General features: G+C 38.9%; 1 long non-coding RNA gene across 1 annotated transcript; it reads left to right on the top strand.

Moving 5' to 3' along the window:
* Nucleotides 1-1607: 1607 nt before the first annotated feature.
* Nucleotides 1608-19980, top strand: LOC149092504 (uncharacterized). The gene is made up of 2 exons (XR_016196140.1): nucleotides 1608-1757; nucleotides 19718-19980. It is a non-coding gene; the product is annotated as an uncharacterized LOC149092504 (long non-coding RNA).
* Nucleotides 19981-21479: the final 1499 nt, after the last annotated feature.

A 21479-nucleotide genomic window follows, 5' to 3' on the forward strand; every position in this document is an offset into this window, starting at 1 on the left:
CAAGGTCTCGGGTTCAAACCCAAAGCGTGTCGTAGTTATTTTTTTTAATTGTTTCAAAATTTTTATATATTTAATTAAATGAGTTTTCTTTTGCATTTATATATATTTTTAAATACATTGAAATTGAAATTCGAACCATACTAAATGTGCTTTTCTATTAGTATGGTTCAGGGTAATATCTAGTCGAGCGCTCTCGACTAGAGTTTTCTTACTTGCTTTTTATACCCTGAACCCATTGAAAAAGGGAAATCAGGGTATAATGGTTTTGTTGAAATGTATGTAACAGGCAGAAGGAGGCGTGGCAGACCCCTCAAAGTATATATATTCTTGATCAGGGCGACGAGCTGAGTCGATTTAGCCCTGTCCGTCTGTCTGTCCGTCTAAGTTTCATTTCGCCAACTTTCACTTTAGTACCTGGAATGCCTTTTATAAAAGAATTTGAATACTTTGCCAATAATGAATTAAGTTTTATTTTATCTTGAGCGTCAACATCGGTATCAATATCGGTCGGCTTCACTGCCAATACATAGATTAATTATTTTAGCTATTGAAATCTTAAATTGATTTGATGAAACAACAATATCAAAACCTTGATTTAGTATTTCCCGACCAATGACAATATTGTTTTCCATCTGATCATCACTTATTACATAAAACAGAATTTCAATGCAATAGTCATCAATGTTTACACTACTTAATATTTGTACTACTTAATACGGTAAAAAATATTCCACAACCGCCTAAGCCCTTTAGCATAACAACATAATTCGATCTTTTTGCCAGAAAATTTGTTACTTATCTTTTCTTTCATTAGCGAACACTCTGCTCCAGAATCGAAGGTGATTTCAAAAATTTGGCCTCTATGGTTCATGTACCCCTGTGGTGTCGCAACGCTGCACTGTTCCACTCGCTTTTCCTGGTTGAAGATCTTGTTTTTGTTAGCTTCTTTTCTTGGGCATTGGATAGATATGTGGATATTCGACGTGAAACTTAAACTTAAACGCTGCATGAACAAATCTTTAAACTCGGGCCAGGTAATTTCTTCGTAACACATTCCCTCTAATGCTGAAGTTAAGGTCACGACCAACGCACTTCCCTTTAACTCATTTTTTTTTAGAATAATTTACACCACGATGATGCGTTGGCGCCCGACTTGTCAGGGTTAAATTTAGGTAGTTGCACTGAAAAATATAAGAGAAATTTAATCAAATATATAAACATTTTGAAGCAATTAAAAGAAAACTACAATGGTGAATTTGGAGCCGGTATCCAAAATATAACAAAAACCGAAATTGTATAAAATGCATTGGAATATATTTTAAAAATTGGAAGACTATAGCCCTAAAAAAATTTAGGAGATATAAATTTATACCCTATTGCGCTTGGGTTGCGCTGCAGTGTTTGCAATATTATGAAAACTTATTTGTTGAATAATTTAATTTCTAGACTTACGATCGTAATGACACTTTCAGAACGTAATCATGATGATTAAATGTATGTGTATACCGAAGCACAAGTCTCTAGTATTTGATATACGACTTTTACAAGGATGATGGTGAGGGGGTGGATTTAGGGGTGGGGGGTAAATTTTAACAATTTTTAAATTTGGAGACTCTAGCTTGAAAGATGTAGGAGATATAATTTTTTAAGTGATCTTCGATAAGGTTTTTTATCGATAAAAAAGTATCGGAATGAGTTATCGTTTTTTAGTGATAAACTCGATATGCGCGCTGTATTTACGGACATTTAAAAAAAATGTTGAAGTCTCTAGTTCTTATATCTTCTGAAATCGACGCGTTCAAACATACGGACGGACGGACGGACAGACGGACAAGGCTAAATCGACTCAGCTCGTCGCCCTGATCAAGAATATATATACTATGTGGGGTCTGCCACGCCTCCTTCTGCCTGTTACATACATTTCAACAAAACCATTATACCCTGATTTCCCATTTTCAATAGGTTCAGGGTATAAAAAGTAAATCAGTGCAACTACCTAAATTAACCCTAGAGAAGTCGGGCGCCAACGCATCATCGTGGTGTAATACCGTTGACATTATTCTAAAAGAAAATGAGTTAAAGGGAAGTGCGTTGGTCGTGACCTTAACCTCAGCATTAGAGGGAATGTGTTACGCAGAAATTACCTGGCCCGAGTTTAAAGAATTGTTCATGCAGCGCTTTACCACTGTATAAACGCCAGCCGCAATGTTTTTGAATAGCTATCAAATCGACCGACTGACGGCGAGTGTCTTGCAATCCATGCTAGCCGTATGGTTACGGAACTGACAACGAAATGGCGCCAAATGGAAACTCAGGAGATTGCCGTGTCTGTCACTCTTGCGCTGCTAGCAAGTTTTGATAGCCGATTGCAGCGTTTAAGTTTCACGTCGAATATCCACATATATATCCAATGCCCAAGAAAGGAAGCTCACAAAAACAAGATCTTCAACCAGGAAAAGCGAGTGGAACAGTGCAGCGTTGCGACACCACAGGGGTACATGAACCATAGAGTCCAAGCTTTTTAAATCACCTTCGATTCTGTTCGCTAATGAAAGAAAAGATAGGTAACAAATTTTCTGGCAAAAGATCGAATAATGTTGTTATGCTAAAGGGCTTAGGCGGTTGTAGAATATGTAGTACCGTACAAATATTAAGTAGTGTAAACATTGATAACTATTGCATTGAAATTCTGTTTTATGTAATAAGTGATGATCAGATGGAAAACAATATTATCATTGGTCGTGAAATACTAAATCAAGGTTTTTATATTGTTATTTCATCAAATTAATTTTAGATTTCAAGAGCTATCGATATTGATACCGATGTTGACGCTCAAAATAATATAAAACTTAATTCATTATTGGCAAAGTATTCAAATTCATTTATAAAAGGCATTCCAGGTACTAAAGTGAAAGTTGGCGAAATGAAAATTAGATCAATCGATCCAAATAAAACAGGTAAAAGAAGGCCATATCGATTAAGTCCATGCGAGCGAGATTTAGTAAGGGAAAATATTAACGAATTGTTAAAATGCAAAATAATTAGACCAAGCTGTTCACCATACGCAAGCCATATTGCTGGTCAAGAAGAAAAACGGTTCGGATAGACTTTGTGTAGACTATAGATGGTTAACTTCGAATACATTGGCTGATAAGTATCCGATTGCCACTTATACAGGAGGATGGACGGACGGACAGACAGACGCACAGGGCCAAATCGACTCAGCTTGTCGCCCTGATCAAGAATGTATATACTTTGTGGGGTCTGCCACGCCTCCTTCTGCCTGTTACATATATTTAACAAAACCAGTATACCCTGATTTCCCATTTTCAATGGGTTCAGGTACACTGTGAGAAACTTTTGCTAGCTAAAAAAATAGTTTAAAATAAAATTGGTTTGACATAATAGGAGAACCAAAACAAAAAAAAAAAACAAGTAAGAACGTTGCAGACGGGCGCTACCGACTACGGAATACCTATTCACAGTCCCTTTCTAAATTTAATTTAATTTGGCTTTAAAAAAAAATGAGTACAAAACAATTATGCTTTTTGATTATATTGTAGCTTTTGGTAATTTTTATCGAGTAATCGATAATTATTATATTGATCGTGCACTTTTTGAGTACAAATGTATGGTAATTTTCGTTGATAGCTTTCGGTCACACCTATTGTAGATTCTTTAGCGTTTGCTTACATTACATAAGCGCGCTTTTTAGCATTCTAAGAATTGCGATGATTTCTGGATTTTCTAGCTGTTGTTGTAGTTTTGTCAGATGACGCTCTGTTATTAGCTTATTGTATTTTAGCTACCATTCTGTAAAGCAAAGCGATAACGTGGGCGCTAAAGGCGTCGCAAGTTATGTTACAGCGGCGGAGGTTCAAGTCCCCTTTAAGATTGTGCTTTTTTTTCATACATATTTCGTTTTTTATAAAATAGATATTTTATTCTTTTTTCTAATTGAACAATTTTATAAGTTTAAATTTGTTTCTTCTTAAAATGCCCTCATATATGTATGTACGCATATATGCATGTATATGTATGTACATAAGTCTGCACGCATATGTAGCATCAAGCATTCCAGCCTTTCTTATGCACGCGTTCATTTGTATGTGTGTATGTATGTAATGCAAATTTATCATCCTCTACTCTGGCTCTTTTCTATAATGCGTCATAACAAGAATCTCATTTTTGGATTTCATTTTAATTATGTTTGTTCACGGTAGGCAGTAGCGCTGTCGGCAAAGGCGCCGGCTAAATTTGTTTTTGTTATTTTGACAAACATGACTAGGGTGCGAGTTCAAATCCCGCGGAAAACTCTTTTTTGTAAATTGCAAATTTTGTTATTTTAGCTTCTTTTATATTTTTTAAATTTTTAAATTTTATTTTTAAATTTTATAAAAATGTTTCCTTCCGTGTTATCAATGCCTATTAAGCCTATTTGTATATACATGTACATACATAGATAGATCAAGCATATAAATGTCGCGATTAGATACTACAAATGCCGATTGCCACGCCCCTAGTGGCCGTAGACACCTCATTTTTGGCCAGGTCTTAGAAAGAGCTATCGGTAACGTAAATGCGAAATTTGAATGCTTACGCTCAAAATATGTGAAAATTACAGGGTATTTTTTTATTTTTGGGGCATCGATAGAGGAGGTTACCAGTAACTCAACTACCCAAATTTGAAGCTTTTAGCTCTTAAACCGTAGGATATATAAAGTTTTGCGGTTTGCCACGCCCCCTTTGGGCGGACATATATCCACTATAGCTTGTTGGACTTGGGAGGTCAACTCGCGTATATATACCTAATTTCAAGTCTCTAGCATCAATAGTACCTTAAATATAGCCAAATTTGAAAAATCACTATATCTTCAGGTCCGATTTACCACGCCCCCAGTAGGCGTGGACATATAATTTTTTAATCAGTCATTATAGAATTATAGCATTAGCTCACGTGCGAAATTTCAACGTTCTAGCTTTAGAACTTTATGAGATACAGTTTTTTCTGATTTGACACGCCCCCAATGGGCGTAGATATATCCACCATAGCTTTTTGGACTTGGGGGGTCAACGCGGATCTACATACCAAATTTCACTTTCTAGCTCTTCAACTAACATGATTTCTGGTATATCGGAAAATGCATTTTCCGATTTGCCACGCCTCTAGTGGGCGGATCGGGAAAATTTTAACACTTTATAAATCGGAGTTATACACGAGTATGTGTTTCAAATTTCAGTCTCTAGCTTCAATAGCGGCGAAATAAACTGCGTTCATACGGACAGACGGACAGACGGACGGACGGACAGACGGACAGACGGACGGACAGCAAGACGGACATTGCACAAACCAATATATTAATTCACTTCGTAAATGAGTATAAAAAACAAAATTAAAAAAAAATTAAGTAAAAAGAAAATATCAATAACCCGATAAAATAAAATAAAACAAGAAAGATCTAGTCGAGACTGCTCGACTACGAGATCCCCTCAACCCTACAAGCAACTGATATTGCAATAATAGTTAGCTCACTCACACGCACACGCAAACACACACACACACACACACACACACACACACGCATACAAACAAATACACGCACAAACATACACATACAAATAAACACACGCATACCCACACACACACGCATATACAGGCGTTTGCGCTTTGGTTGAGCTGCAGTGTTGGCAATATTAGGAGAACTTATTTGTTGAATAATTTAATTTCTAGACGTACGATCGTAATGAAACTTTCAGAACGTAATCATAATGTTATATGTATGTGTATACCGAAGCACAAGTCTCTAGTATTTGATATACGAATTTAAAAAAAATGATGGTGATGGGGTGGATTTAGGGGTGGGGGGAAAATTTGAACAATTTTTAAATTTGGAGACTTTAGTTTGAAAGATAGAGATATAATTATTTAAGTGATCTTCGATAAGGTTTTTTATCGATAAAAAAGTATCGGAATGAGTTATCGTTTTTTAGTGATAAACTCGATATGCGCGCGATATATACGGACATTCGACAATCGATGTGCTGATCAAGAATATATATACTTTGTGGGGTCTGCCACGCCTCCTTCTGCCTGTTACATACATTTCAACAAAACCATTATACCCTGATTTCCAATTTTCAATGGGTTCAGGGTATAAAAAGTAAATCAGTGCAACTACCTAAATTTAACCCAGACAGACCCAGGCGCCAACGCCTCCATCGTGGTGTAATACCGTTGACATTATTCGAAAAGAAAACAAGTAAGAAAGCTCTAGTCGAGACTGCTCGACTACGAGATCCCCTGAACCCTACAACCAACTGATATTTCAATAATAATTAGCACACGCACACACACACACACACACACACACGAATACAAGCAAACAAACGCACACACATACACATACAAACAAACAAACGCATACACACACACTCACAAATACAGGCGATTGTGCTTGAGTTGCGCTGCAGTGTAGCAATATTATGAGAACTTATTCGTTGAATAATTTAATTTATAGACGTACGATCGTACTGAAACTTTCAGAAAGTAATCATAATGTTGAAATGTATGTGTATACCGAAGCACAAGTCTCTAGTATTTGATATACGACTTTTACAAAGATGATGGTGAGGGGGTGGATTAAGGGGTGGGGGGTAAAATTTAACAAAAACCGAAATTGTCTAAAATACATCTTAATATACATTTTAAATTTTGAGACTAGCTTGAAAGATGTAGGAGATATAATTTTTAAAGTGATCTTCGATAAGGTTTTTTATCGATAAAAAAGTATCGGAATGAGTTATCGTTTTTTAGTGATAAACTCGATATCCGCGTGATATATACGGACATTTTAAAAAAAAGTTGAAGTCTCTAGCTCTTATATCTTCTGAAATCGACGCGTTCAAACATACGGACAGACGGACGGACGGGCGGACGGACGGACAGACAGACGGACAGGGCTAAATCGACTCAGCTCGTCGCCCTGATCACGAATTTATATACTTTGTGGGGTCTGCCACGCCTCCTTCTGCCTGTTACATATATTTATCAAAACCATTATACCCTGATTTCCCATTTTCAATGGGTTCAGGGTATAAAAAAAAAACAAAATTAAAACCACACCCAATTGAAGTAAAAAGAAAATATCAATAACCCGATAAAATAAAATAAAAATAAAATAAAACAAGAAAGATCTAGTCGAGACTGCTCGACTACGAGATCCCCTCAACCCTACAAGCAACTGATATTTCAATTATAGTAAGCACACTCACACGCACACGCACACATACACACACACACACACACACACACTCATACAAACAAATACACGCACACACATACACATACAATATAAATGCACTCATGAGGGAGGAGCTGGCTAGGCTGGTCAGTCTCCACAAGACGGCCGAAGCGTTCTGCAACCGACCGGTCAAAGACTGCGAGGTGCAGACCACACTGGTCAAAGAAGTAGCTCAGAAGGCTAAAACAGCGAGCGTTAGTGCTACAGCAGGTAGTAATACGCCCAAGCGGTCGAGGGAAGTTGCCACTGAGCAGAGGAAGACTCCCTCGAAAAAGCCGAGGCACAATAAAAGCGCAGCAAATCCAATAGAGCCAATGGTTCTACGGGCTGCAGCCGTTAAAACCAATCAGGTAGGCCGACAGACGAATCCGAACAGCTGGACGGTTGTTAAGGGACGCAAGCCGCTGCAAAAACGTTCTAGAAGCGACGCCATCGCGGTTTCAGGTGTAGGTGGTTGCAGCTATGCGGACATGCTTCGCGTGGTCAAGAGCGACCCAAATTTAAAGCATCTGAGCGGCGACGTCCAAGGTATTAGGAAGACCGCTAAGGGGGACCTTTTGTTGCAACTGAGTAGGAAGCCGGAGCATAACGCTGAGGCTCTGCACGAAGCTGTAGGCAAAGCCTTGGGTGACCGAGCGGTAGTTAAAACACTTACCGAATCGGCTCAAATTGAGATTCGCGACCTAGATGAGTTAGCAAGTAAAGAGGAGATCTTGGAGGCAATCAGGGTGGAGTTGAAGGATAGCTCACTCCCCATTGGGGCTATCAAATCGCTTCGGCCAGCTTTTGGTGGACAGCAAAGAGCTACGGTTGCTCTTCCAATTGGGAAAGCTAAAACTCTGCTCGAGCTGTCCAAAATTAGAATAGGATGGGTAGTATGCCGTATTCGAGCCGTGGAGCAGCCTAAACGCTGTTTCAAGTGCCTCGATTACGGTCATATGGCAGCAAACTGTCGCAGCGACTGTGACCTAAAGGGCGCCTGTTTCAGGTGTGGAGAGATGGGTCACAGTGCAAAAGCATGCACCAAGCCACCAAAATGTAGCCTCTGCATCCGGAAAGGTGAAAAGCAGACGGACCATTCAGCAGGCAGCTTCAAATGCCCATCTTACCGTGAAGCTGCTCGTAAAATGAAATGTTAAGGTTCTTGCAGCTTAACCTAAATCATTGTATTGCTGCCCAAGACCTTCTTGAGCAGACCGTTAGGGAAAAATGTATAGACGTAGCTTTTCTCAGTGAGCCCCACCACTGTATAACCAGCTGCCCTAGGACATGGTCAACTGACGTTAATGGCAAAGCTGCGTTGTGGGTATGCGGCAACTCAACGAACGTACTTTCGAATGTTAAGTCATTCAATGGGTTCGTACGCGGCCGATATGGCAACTTATGGCTTTACAGTTGCTATCTGGCCCCCAGCATGCAGCTCAGTGAATTCACGACGGTGCTCGACGAGCTTGCCGAGGATGCTAGGGGTCGGAAGGCCATTATAGCTGGAGATTTTAACTCCTGGGCGTTAGAATGGGGTAGCCTCACAACAAATGCCAGAGGTCGTATCCTACTGGAGATCTTCGCAACACTAGATGTTGCACTGCTCAACACTGGGCACGAGTACACCTTCAGTCGGGCGGGATACGGATCTGTCATCGACATTACTTTTGTCACTTCATCCCTCTTTCGGGGAGCAACATGGAGCCATTGCGATAGCTATACGGGCAGCGATCATACGGCACTTCTATTCACATTAGGTGAGCCACCTGCCAGGGCGTCACCCTTGTGGAGGGAGTCGTATCGGCTAGATACTTTTGATCCCGCGGTCTTTTCTGAGGCCATTCAGTCTCTGGGCACAATTGGTAATGCTGAGGCCAGAGCATGCCAAATGGTAGCCCAAATACAGAGTGCCTGCAATAGCAGTATGCTACGCCGCAAGCAGTTCACGCGACAACAGGAGCCTACGTATTGGTGGAATGCACAAATAGGTGACATTCGTCGCAAATGCATCCAGGCGAGAAGAAGCTACCAACGGGCTCGCGGTAGGTCTACGTTTTTAGAAAAACAATTAGCTTACCAGGCAGCTAGAAGACAGTTGAAGAGGGCCATTCGGGCAAGCAAAAGAGAATGTTTTTTAGAGTTGTGCGACTCAGCCGAATATGACCCTTGGGGCAGGGCATATAAGATAGTAGTTAAAAGACTATACGCAGGTAGACAGGTGCAGCCTACGGATCGTCTGGAGCTTAAAACGATTGTGGAAACGCTCTTTCCAGAAAGTTTAAGCTCCATTCACGCCCCTCGGTCCGAGTCTGCTGATCAGGGCTCAATGAGCACTGAAATTGTTTTAGTCACAGAGGAAGAAATTATATTAACTCTCCGGGGTCTTAGAACCAACACTGCTCCAGGGCCGGACGGGATCCCAAATCGTGCGCTAAAGCTAGCCCTCGCCTTGCACCCTAATACGTTCGCTGAATTATTCAACGAATGTTTAATACAAGAGACGTTCCCGGCAAAATGGAAAGCCCAGAACCTGGTGTTGCTACCCAAGGCTGGCAAACCACCAGATGAGCCATCCTCATACAGACCGATCTGCCTCTTAGACACCATGGGAAAGGTGTTTGAGAAATTGATCTGCTCCAGACTGGAGACTGCGATTACTAGCGCCGGAGGCCTGTCACCAAATCAATTTGGATTCCGGAAGGCCCGGTCAACAACGGATGCGCTAAACAAAGTTGTTGGTCTGGCCACCTCGCCAGAGGAAGAACACTGGTATACAATACGAGTGAGGGTCCCCAAACTCATACAGTGTCAGCTGGAGTACCCCAAGGCTCAGTGCTGGGGCCTCTCCTATGGAATATCATGTACGACGGCGTACTGCGCTTGGAACTACCAACAGGTGCGCACACCATCGGCTTTGCTGATGATGTAGCTGTCGTAGCCATAGGAAAGGAACTCAAAGATACAGAGGATATGTGCAGCGAAAGTATCAATCGCATACGAAGCTGGTTGACTGGAGCTGGGCTCGAGCTAGCGGCACACAAAACTGAAGTTGTCCTAGTCAGCAGTCGCAAAAGAGTGGAAACTGCCAATATAAAGATCGGCAGCGTCACCATTGCGTCAAAGAGGGCGATAAAGTATCTTGGTGTCATGATAGACACAAGATTAACTTTCCGCGAGCACTTAGAGTATGTGCAAAAAAAGGCAGCTGATTCTTGTAGAGCTCTCTCGAGAATTATGCTTAACACGCGGGGACCTAAACAGCAACGACGTCTCCTTCTAATGAGCGTCATTAGGTCCGTCATCCTCTACGCTGCGCCCATATGGGCAAGAGCGATGGCAACGCCGAGCTACAGCCGGGGCATTTGCGCGATCTATAGACTGAGCGCAATCAGAGTCAGCTGCGCTTTCAGGACTATCTCCGATGACGCGGCGCTCGTCATAGCTGGTATGGTACCGCTGGAGTACTTGGTCGCCGAAGCCGTGGAGCGAAATTCGCACGCGCCTGCCCGACCCAACGCTATCAGGGCGAACAGCATTGCACGATGGCAAAGGAAGTGGAATAGCTCAGCTAAAGGGCGGTGGACGCACAAGCTCATCCCGGAGCTTGAACCATGGGTCAACCGCAAGCACGGCGAGGTAAACTTCTACCTTACGCAGATCCTCTCGGGACATGGATGCTTTCGGAGCTATCTGAAGCGCTTCGGCCACGAGGAATCTGACGAGTGCCCCTGGTGCGAGCGAGGGCACGTGGAAGACGCCAACCACATTCTTTTCGAATGTGGACGGTTCCTGGAGGAGAGGCGTCGTCTGGAAGAGGCAGTGGGCCGCTCCATCAGAGCGGACAACATTGTCAACACCATGCTGGAATCGGAGGAAGCTTGGGAACAAACAAGCACCTTCGCGGCCACAGTGATGATGGAGCTCCGCAGAGCCGAGCGAATGAGAAGTCGAGCTGTCCCAGGCTAAGGTAGCGCACAGTGCTTGCGAAGCAATGCTTTACGGCCGTCCCGCAAGCATCGCGCACTATCCTAGCCACCACGCAACTTGCACCTTGTAATATTAAAATTGTTAATAAACGAATATAAAAAAAAAACAAGTAAGAACGTTGCAGTCGGGCGCTACCGACTGCGGAATACTCATTCACAGTCCGTATACATGATGCTATGTTTACAAAGGGGCATTTATTCTTATTTCAAATTTAATTTGGCTTTAAAAAATTTAGTACAAAACAATTATGCTTTTTGATTATATTGTAGCTTTTGGTAATTTTTATCGAGTAATCGATAATTATTATATTGATCGTGCACTTTTTGAGTACAAATGTATGGTAATTTTCGTTAATAGCTTTCGGTCACACCTATTGCAGATTCTTAAGCGTTTGCTTACATTACAAAAGCGCGCTTTTTAGCATTCTAAGAATTGCGATTGATTTTGTGGATTTTCTAGCTGTTATTGTAGTTTTGTCAGATGACGCTTTGTTATTAGTTTATTGTATTTTAGCTACCAGATTGTCAGGCAAAACGATAGCGTGGGTGATAGAGGCGTCGCAAGTTATGTTACAGCGGCGGAGGTTCAAGGCCTCTTCAATGTTGTGTATTTTTTTTCATACATATTTTGTTTTTTATAAAATAGATACTTATTTTATTCTTTTTTCTAATTAAAAAATTTTATAAGTTTAAAATTGTTAAATTGTTCTTCTTAAATATTATTATATATGTACATATGTACGCATTTATGCATGTACATATATGTATGTACATAAGTCTGCACGCATATGTAACATTCCAGCGTTTCTTATGCACGCGCTCATTTGTATGTGTGTATGTATGTACACATAAATGCATACTCTAGCGTTGAAATGAGACTGATTTGTTTTTGCTTTGTTCTTGAATTTACCATCCGCTACTCTCATAACAAGAATCTTATTTTTGGATTTCATTTTAATTGCATCCGTCGACAATAGGTGGTGGCGCTGTCAGCAAAGGCGCCGGTTCAATTTGTTTTTGTTCTTTTGACAAACATGACTTGGGTGCGAGTTCAAATCCCGCGGAAAACTCTTTTTTGTAAATTGCATATTTTGTTATTTTAGTTTCTTTTATATTTTTTAAATATTTAAATTTTATTTTTAAATTTTATAAAAATGTTTCCTTCCGTGTTATCAATGCCTATTAAGCCTATTTGTATATACATGTACATACATAGATAGCTCAAGCATATAAATGTCGCAATTTGATACTACAAATGCCGATTGCCACGCCCCTAATGGCCGTAGACACCTCATTTTTGGCCAGTTCTTAGAAAGAGCTAACGGTAACGTAAATGCAAAATTTGAATGCTTACGCTCAAAAAATGTGAAAATTACAGGGTATTTTTCGATATGCCACGCCCCCAAAGAGGCGTGACAATTATTTTTGGGGCATCGATAGAGAAGGTTACCAGTAACACAACTATCCAAATTTGAAGCTTCTAGCTCTTAAACTGTAGGAGATATAAAGTTTTGCGGTTTGCCACGCCCCCTTTGGGCGGACATATATCCACTATAGCTTGTTGGACTTGGGAGGTCAACTCACGTATATATACCACATTTCAAGTCTCTAGCATCAATAGTGCCTAAAATATAGCCAAATTTGAAAAATCACTATATCTTCAGGGCCGATTTGCCACGCCCCTATTAGGCGTAGACATAAAAATTTTTAATCAGTCATTATAGAATTATAGCATTAGCTCACGTGCGAAATTTCAACGTTCTAGCTTTAGAACTTTAGGAGATACAGTTTTATCTGATTTGCCACGCCCCCAATGGGCGTAGATATATCCACCATAGCTTTTTGGACTTGGGGGGTCAACGCGGATCTACATACCAAATTTCAACTTTCTAGCTCTTCAACTAACATGATTTCTGGTATATCGGAAAATGCATTTTCCGATTTGCCACGCCCCTAGTGGGCGGATCGGGAAAATTTTAACACTTTATAAATCGGAGTTATACACGAGTATGTGTTCCAAATTTCAAGTCTCTAGCTTCAATAGCGGCGAAATGAACTGCGTTCATACGGACAGACGGACAGACGGACAGACGGACAGACGGACAGACGGACGGACGGACGGACGGACAGACGGACGGACAGCAAGACGGACATTGCACAAAACCAATATACTAATTCACTTCGTGAATGAGTATAAAAAAAAAAAAAAAAAAAAACATACACATACAAATAAACACACGCATACCCACACACACACGCATATACAGGCGTTGCAATATTTGTTGGCAATATTAGGAGAACTTATTTGTTGAATAATTTAATTTCTAGACGTACGATCGTAATGAAACTTTTAGAAGGTAATCATAATGTTGTATGTATGTGTATACCGAAGCACAAGTCTCTAGTATTTGACATACGAGTTTAAAAAAATGATGGTGAGGGGGTGGATTTAGGGGTGGGGGTGATTTTTAACAAAAACCGAAATTGTATAAAGTTCATCTTAATATACATTTTAAATTTGGACGGACGGACGGACAGACAGACGGACAGGGCTAAATCGACTCAGCTCGTCGCCCTGTTCAAGAATATATATACTTTGTGGGGTCTGCCACGCCTCCTTCTGCCTGTTACATACATTTCAACACAACCATTATACCCTGATTTCCCTTTTTCAATGGGTTCAGAATTGAATTTCAATTTCAATGTATTTAAAAATATATATAAATGAAATAGAAAACTCATTTAATTAAAAATATAAAAATTTTAAAACAATTAAAAAAAAAGAATTACGACACGTTCTGGCTTTGAACCCGAGACCTCGTGATCAATCGCCGCGCTTTCTACCTTGACGCCACCCCTCTGTTCTGATTTTCAATGTCAAAACTGAAATAGATTCACTGCTACAACGCCATCTAACAAATTTAAGTCAAACTAACTGCTGACGTGACTTTATGACCTATTGCGCTTGGGTTGCGCTGCAGTGTTTGCAATATTATGAAAACTTATTTGTTGAATAATTTAATTTCTAGACGTACGATCGTAATGACACTTTCAGAACGTTATCATGATGTTTAAATGTATGTGTATACCGAAGCACAAGTTTCTAGTATTTGATATACGACTTTTACAAAGACGAGGTAAATTTTAACAATTTTTTAAATTTGGAGACTCTAGCTTGAAAGATAGAGATATAATTATTTAAGTGATCTTCGATAAGGTTTTTACCGATAAAAAAGTATCGGAATGAGTTATCGTTTTTTAGTGATAAACTCGATATGCGCGCTGTATTTACGGACATTTAAAAAAAAAGTTGAAGTCTCTAGACACCACAGGGGTACATGAGCCATAGAGTCCAAGTTTTTGAAATCACCTTCGATTCTGGAGCAGAGTGTTCGCTAATAAAAGAAAAGATAGGTAACAAATTTTCTGGCAAAAGATCGAATAATGTTGTTATGCTAAAGGGCTTAGGCGGTTGTAGAATATGTAGTGCCGTACAAATATTAAGTAGTGTAAACATTGATGACTATTGCATTGAAATTCTGTTTTATGTAATAAGTGATGTTCAGATGGAAAACAATATTATCATTGGTCGTGAAATACTAAATCAAGGTTTTTATATTGTTATTTCATCAAATCAATTTTAGATTTCAAGTGCTAAAATAATTAATCTATGTATTGGCAGTGAGCCGACCGATATTAATACCGATGTTGACGCTCAAAATAATATAAAACTTAATTCATTATTGGCAAAGTATTCAAATTCATTTATAAAAGGTATTCCAGGTACTAAAGTGAAAGTTGGCGAAGTGAAAATTAGATCAATCGATCCAAATAAAACCGGTAAAAGAAGGCCATATCGATTAAGTCCATGCGAGCGAGATTTAGTAAGGGAAAATATTAACGAATTGTTAAAATGCAAAATAATTAGACTGGTCAAGATTGCTGGTCAAGAAGAAAAACGGTTCGGATAGACTTTGTGTAGACTATAGATGGGTAACTTCGAATACAGTGGCTGATAAGTATCCGATTGCCACTTATACAGGAGGATGGACGGACGGACAGACAGACGCACAGGGCCAAATCGACTCAGCTTGTCGCCCTGATCAAGAATGTATAACTTTGTTGGGTCTGCCACGCCTCCTTCTGCCTGTTACATATATTTAACAAAACCAGTATACCCTGATTTCCCATTTTCAATGGGTTCAGGTACACTGTGAGAAACTTTTGCTAGCTAAAAAAATAGTTTAACATAAAATTGGTTTGACATAATAGGAGAACCAAAAAAAAAAAAAAACATGTAAGAACGTTGCAGACGGGCGCTACCGACTACGGAATACTCATTCACAGTCCCTTTGTAAATTTAATTTAATTTGGCTTTAAAAAAAAATGAGTACAAAACAATTATGCTTTTTGATTATATTGTAGCTTTTGGTAATTTTTATCGAGTAATCGATAATTATTATAATGATCGTGCACTTTTTGAGTACAAATGTATGGTAATTTTCGTTGATAGCTTTCGGTCACACCTATTGTAGATTCTTTAGCGTTTGCTTACATTACATAAGCGCGCTTTTTAGCATTCTAAGAATTGCGATGATTTCTGGATTTTCTAGCTGTTGTTGTAGTTTTGTCAGATGACGCTCTGTTATTAGCTTATTGTATTTTAGCTACCATTCTGTAAAGCAAAGCGATAACGTGGGCGCTAAAGGCGTCGCAAGTTATGTTACAGCGGCGGAGGTTCAAGTCCCCTTTAAGATTGTGCTTTTTTTTCATACATATTTCGTTTTTTATAAAATAGATATTTTATTCTTTTTTCTAATTGAACAATTTTATAAGTTTAAATTTGTTTCTTCTTAAAATGCCCTCATATATGTATGTACGCATATATGCATGTATATGTATGTACATAAGCATAAGCATGTAGCATCAAGCATTCCAGCCTTTCTTATGCACGCGTTCATTTGTATGTGTGTATGTATGTAATGCAAATTTATCATCCTCTACTCTGGCTCTTTTCTATAATGCGTCATAACAAGAATCTCATTTTTGGATTTCATTTTAATTATGTTTGTTCACGGTAGGCAGTAGCGCTGTCGGCAAAGGCGCCGGCTAAATTTGTTTTTGTTATTTTGACAAACATGACTAGGGTGCGAGTTCAAATCCCGCGGAAAACTCTTTTTTGTAAATTGCAAATTTTGTTATTTTAGCTTCTTTTATATTTTTTAAATTTTTAAATTTTATTTTTAAATTTTATAAAAATGTTTCCTTCCGTGTTATCAATGCCTATTAAGCCTATTTGTATATACATGTACATACATAGATAGCTCAAGCATATAAATGTCGCGATTAGATACTACAAATGCCGATTGCCACGCCCCTAGTGGCCGTAGACACCTCATTTTTGGCCAGGTCTTAGAAAGAGCTATCGGTAACGTAAATGCGAAATTTGAATGCTTACGCTCAAAATATGTGAAAATTACAGGGTATTTTTCGATATGCCACGCCTCCAAAGAGTCGTGACAATTATTTTTGGGGCATCGATAGAGGAGGTTACCAGTAACTCAACTACCCAAATTTGAAGCTTTTAGCCATTAAACTGTAGGATATATAAAGTTTTGCGGTTTGCCACGCCCCCTTTGGGCGGACATATATCCACTATAGCTTGTTGGACTTGGGAGGTCAACTCGCGTATATATACCTAATTTCAAGTCTCTAGCATCAATAGTGCCTTAAATATAGCCAAATTTGAAAAATCACTATATCTTCAGGTCCGATTTACCACGCCCCCAGTAGGCGGAGACATATAATTTTTTAATCAGTCATTATAGAATTATAGCATTAGCTCACGTGCGAAATTTCAACGTTCTAGCTTTAGAACTTTATGAGATACAGTTTTTTCTGATTTGACACGCCCCCAATGGGCGTAGATATATCCACCATAGCTTTTTGGACTTGGGGGGTCAACGCGGATCTACATACCAAATTTCACTTTCTAGCTCTTCAACTAACATGATTTCTGGTATATCGGAAAATGAATTTTCCGATTTGCCACGCCTCTAGTGGGCGGATCGGGAAAATTTTAACACTTTATAAATCGGAGTTATACACGAGTATGTGTTTCAAATTTCAGTCTCTAGCTCGGACGGACAGCAAGACGGACATTGCACAAAACCAATATACTAATTCACTTCGTAAATGAGTATAAAAAACAAAATTAAAACCACACCCAATTGAAGTAAGAAGAAAATATCAATAACCCGATAAAATAAAATAAAAATAAAATAAAACAAGAAAGATCTAGTCGAGACTGCTCGACTACGAGATCCCCTCAACCCTACAAGCAACTGATATTTCAATTATAGTTAGCACACTCACACGCACACACACACACACACACGCATACAAACAAATACACGCACAAACATACACATACAAATAAACACACGCATACCCACACACGCACGCATATACAGGCGTTTGCGCTTTGGTTGAGCTGCAGTGTTGGCAATATTAGGAGAACTTATTTGTTGAATAATTTAATTTCTAGACGTACGATCGTAATGAAACTTTCAGAACGTAATCATAATGTTATATGTATGTGTATACCGAAGCACAAGTCTCTAGTATTTGATATACGAATTTAAAAAAAATGATGGTGATGGGGTGGATTTAGGGGTGGGGGGAAAATTTGAACAATTTTTAAATTTGGAGACTTTAGTTTGAAAGATAGAGATATAATTATTTAAGTGATCTTCGATAAGGTTTTTTATCGATAAAAAAGTATCGGAATGAGTTATCGTTTTTTAGTGATAATCTCGATATGCGCGCTGTATTTACGGACATTTAAAAAAAAAGTTGAAGTCTCTAGACACCACAGGGGTACATGAACCATAGAGTCCAAGTTTTTGAAATCACCTTCGATTCTGGAGCAGAGTGTTCGCTAATGAAAGAAAAGATAGGTAACAAATTTTCTGGCAAAAGATAATAATGTTGTTATGCTAAAGGGCTTAGGCGGTTGTAGAATATGTAGTACCGTACAAATATTAAGTAGTGTAAACATTGATGACTATTGCATTGAAATTCTGTTTTATGTAATAAGTGATGATCAGATGGAAAACAATATTATCATTGGTCGTGAATACTAAATCAAGGTTTTTATATTGTTATTTCATCAAATCAATTTTAGATTTCAAGAGCTAAAATAATTAATCTATGTATTGGCAGTGAGCCGACCGATATTAATACAGATGTTGACGCTCAAAATAATATAAAACTTAATTCATTATTGGCAAATTATTCAAATTCATTTATAAAAGGCATTCCAGGTACTAAAGTGAAAGTTGGCGAAGTGAAAATTAGATCAATCGATCCAAATAAAACCGGTAAAAGAAGGCCATATCGATTAAGTCCATGCGAGCGAGATTTAGTAAGGGAAAATATTAACGAATTGTTAAAATGCAAAATAATTAGACTGGTCAAGATTGCTGGTCAAGAAGAAAAACGGTTCGGATAGACTTTGTGTAGACTATAGATGGGTAACTTCGAATACAGTGGCTGATAAGTATCCGATTGCCACTTATACAGGAGGATGGACGGACGGACAGACAGACGCACAGGGCCAAATCGACTCATCTTGTCGCACTGATCAAGAATGTATATACTTTGTGGGGTCTGCCACGCCTCCTTCTGCCTGTTACATATATTTAACAAAACCATTATACCCTGATTTCCCATTTTCAATGGGTTCAGGGTATAAAAAAAAAAACAAAATTAAAACCACACCCAATTGAAGTAAAAAGAAAATATCAATAACCCGATAAAATAAAATAAAAACAAGATAAAACAAGAAAGCTCTAGTCGAGACTGCTCGACTACGAGATCCCCTGAACCCTCCAAGCAACTGATATTTCAATAATAATTAGCAAACACACACGCACACACACACACACACACTCATACAAACAAACACACGCACACACACACGCACACAAACAAACGCACGCATACACACACTCACATATACAGGCGATTGCGCTTGGGTTGCGCTGCATGGTTGGCGATATTATGAGAACTTATTTGTTGAATAATTTAATTTCTAGACGTACGATCGTAATGAAACTTTCAGAACGTAATCATAATGTTAAAATGTATGTGTATACCGAAGCACAAGTCTCTAGTATTCGATATACGACTTTTACAAAGATGAGGGTGAGGGGGTGGATTTAAGGGTGGGGGGTAAATTTTAACAAAAACCGAAATTGTATAAAATACATCTTTATATACATTTTAAATTTGGAGACTCTAGCTTGAAAGATGTAGGAGATATAATTTTTAAACTGATCTTCGATAAGGTTTTTTATCGATAAAAAAGTATCGGAATGAGTTATCGTTTTTTAGTGATAAACTCGATATGCGCGTGATATATACGGACATTTTAAAAAAAAGTTGAAGTCTCTAGCTCTTATATCTTCTGAAATCGACGCGTTCATACATACGGACGGACGGACGGACGGACGGACGGACGGACGGACGGACGGACGGACGGACGGACGGACGGACGGACGGACGGACGGACAGACAGACGGACAGGGCCAAATCGACTCAGCTTGTCGCCCTGATCAAGAATATATATACTTTGTGGGGTCTGCCACGCCTCCTTCTGCCTGTTACATACTTTTAACAAAACCATTATACCCTGATTTCCCATTTTCAATGGGTTCAGGGTATAACAAGTAAGAACGTTGCAGTCGGGCGCTCCGACTGCGGAATACTCATTCACAGTCCGTATACATTATGCTATGTTTACAAAGGGGCATTTATTCTTATTTCAAATATAATTTGGCTTTATAAAAATTAAAAATTAGTACAAAACAATTATGCTTTTTGTTTATATTTTGTAGCTCTTGGTAATTTTTATCAAGTAATCGATAATTATTATATTGATCGTGCACTTTTTGAGTAATTTTCGTTAATAGCTTTCGGTCACACCTATTGCAGATTCTTAAGCGTTTGCTTAAATTACAAAAGCGCGCTTTTTAGCATTCTAAGAATCGCGATGGATTTCTGGATTTTCTAGCTGTTATTGTAGTTTTGTCAGATGACGCTCTGTTATTAGCTTATTGTATTTTAGCTACCAGGTTGTCAAGCAAAACGATAGCGAGGGTGATAGAGGCGTCGCAAGTTATGTTACAGCGGCGGAGGTTCAAAGCCGCTTCAATGTTGTGTATTTTTTTCATACATATCTCGTTTTTTATAAAATAGATACTTGTTTTATTCATTTTTCTAATTGAAAAATTTTATAAGTTTAAATTTGTTTCTTCTTAAATAGCCCTCATATATGTATGTACGCATATATGCATGTATATGTATATACATAAGTCTGCACGCATATGTAGCATCAAGCATTCCAGCGTTTCTTATGCACGCGCTCGTTTGTATGTGTGTATGTATGTACACATAAATGCATACTCTAGCGTTGAAATGAGACTGATTTGTTTTTGCTTTGTTCTTGAATTTATCATCCACTCTGGCTCTTCTTTTCTTTAATGCGTCATAACAAAAATCTCATTTTTGGATTTCATTTTAATTACAACTGTTGACAGTAGGTGGTAGCGCTGTCAGCAAAGGCGCCGGCTTATTTTTTCTTTTTTTTGTTATTTTGACAAACATGGCTAGGGTGCGAGTTCAAATCCCGCGGAAAACTCTTTTTTGTAAATTGCAAATTTTGTTATTTTAGCTTTTATATTTTTTAAATATTTCAATTTTATTTTTAAATTTTATAAAAATGTTTCCTTCCGTGTTATCAATGCCTATTAAGCCTATTTGTATATTCATGTACATACATAGATAGCTCAAGCATATAAATGTCGCAATTTGATCCTACAAATGCCGATTGCCACGCCCCTAGTGGCCGTAGACACCTCATTTTTGGCCAGTTCTTAGAAAGAGCTAACGGTAACGTAAATGCGAAATTTGAATGCTTACGCTCAAAAAATGTGAAAATTACAGGGTATTTTTCGATATGCCACGCCTCCAAAGAGTCGTGACAATTATTTTTGGGGCATCGATAGAGGAGGTTAGCAGTAACTCAACTATCCAAATTTGAAGCTTCTAGCTCTTAAACTGTAGGAGATATAAAGTTTTGCGGTTTGCCACGCCCCCTTTGGGCGGACATATATCCACTATAGTTTGTTGGACTTGGGAGGTC

The sequence above is a fragment of the Drosophila navojoa genome, chromosome 2 (genome assembly GCF_054131105.1).
Source record: "Drosophila navojoa isolate 15081-1374.11 chromosome 2, UAZ_NAV_1.0, whole genome shotgun sequence".
Lineage (NCBI taxonomy): Eukaryota > Metazoa > Arthropoda > Insecta > Diptera > Drosophilidae > Drosophila > Drosophila navojoa.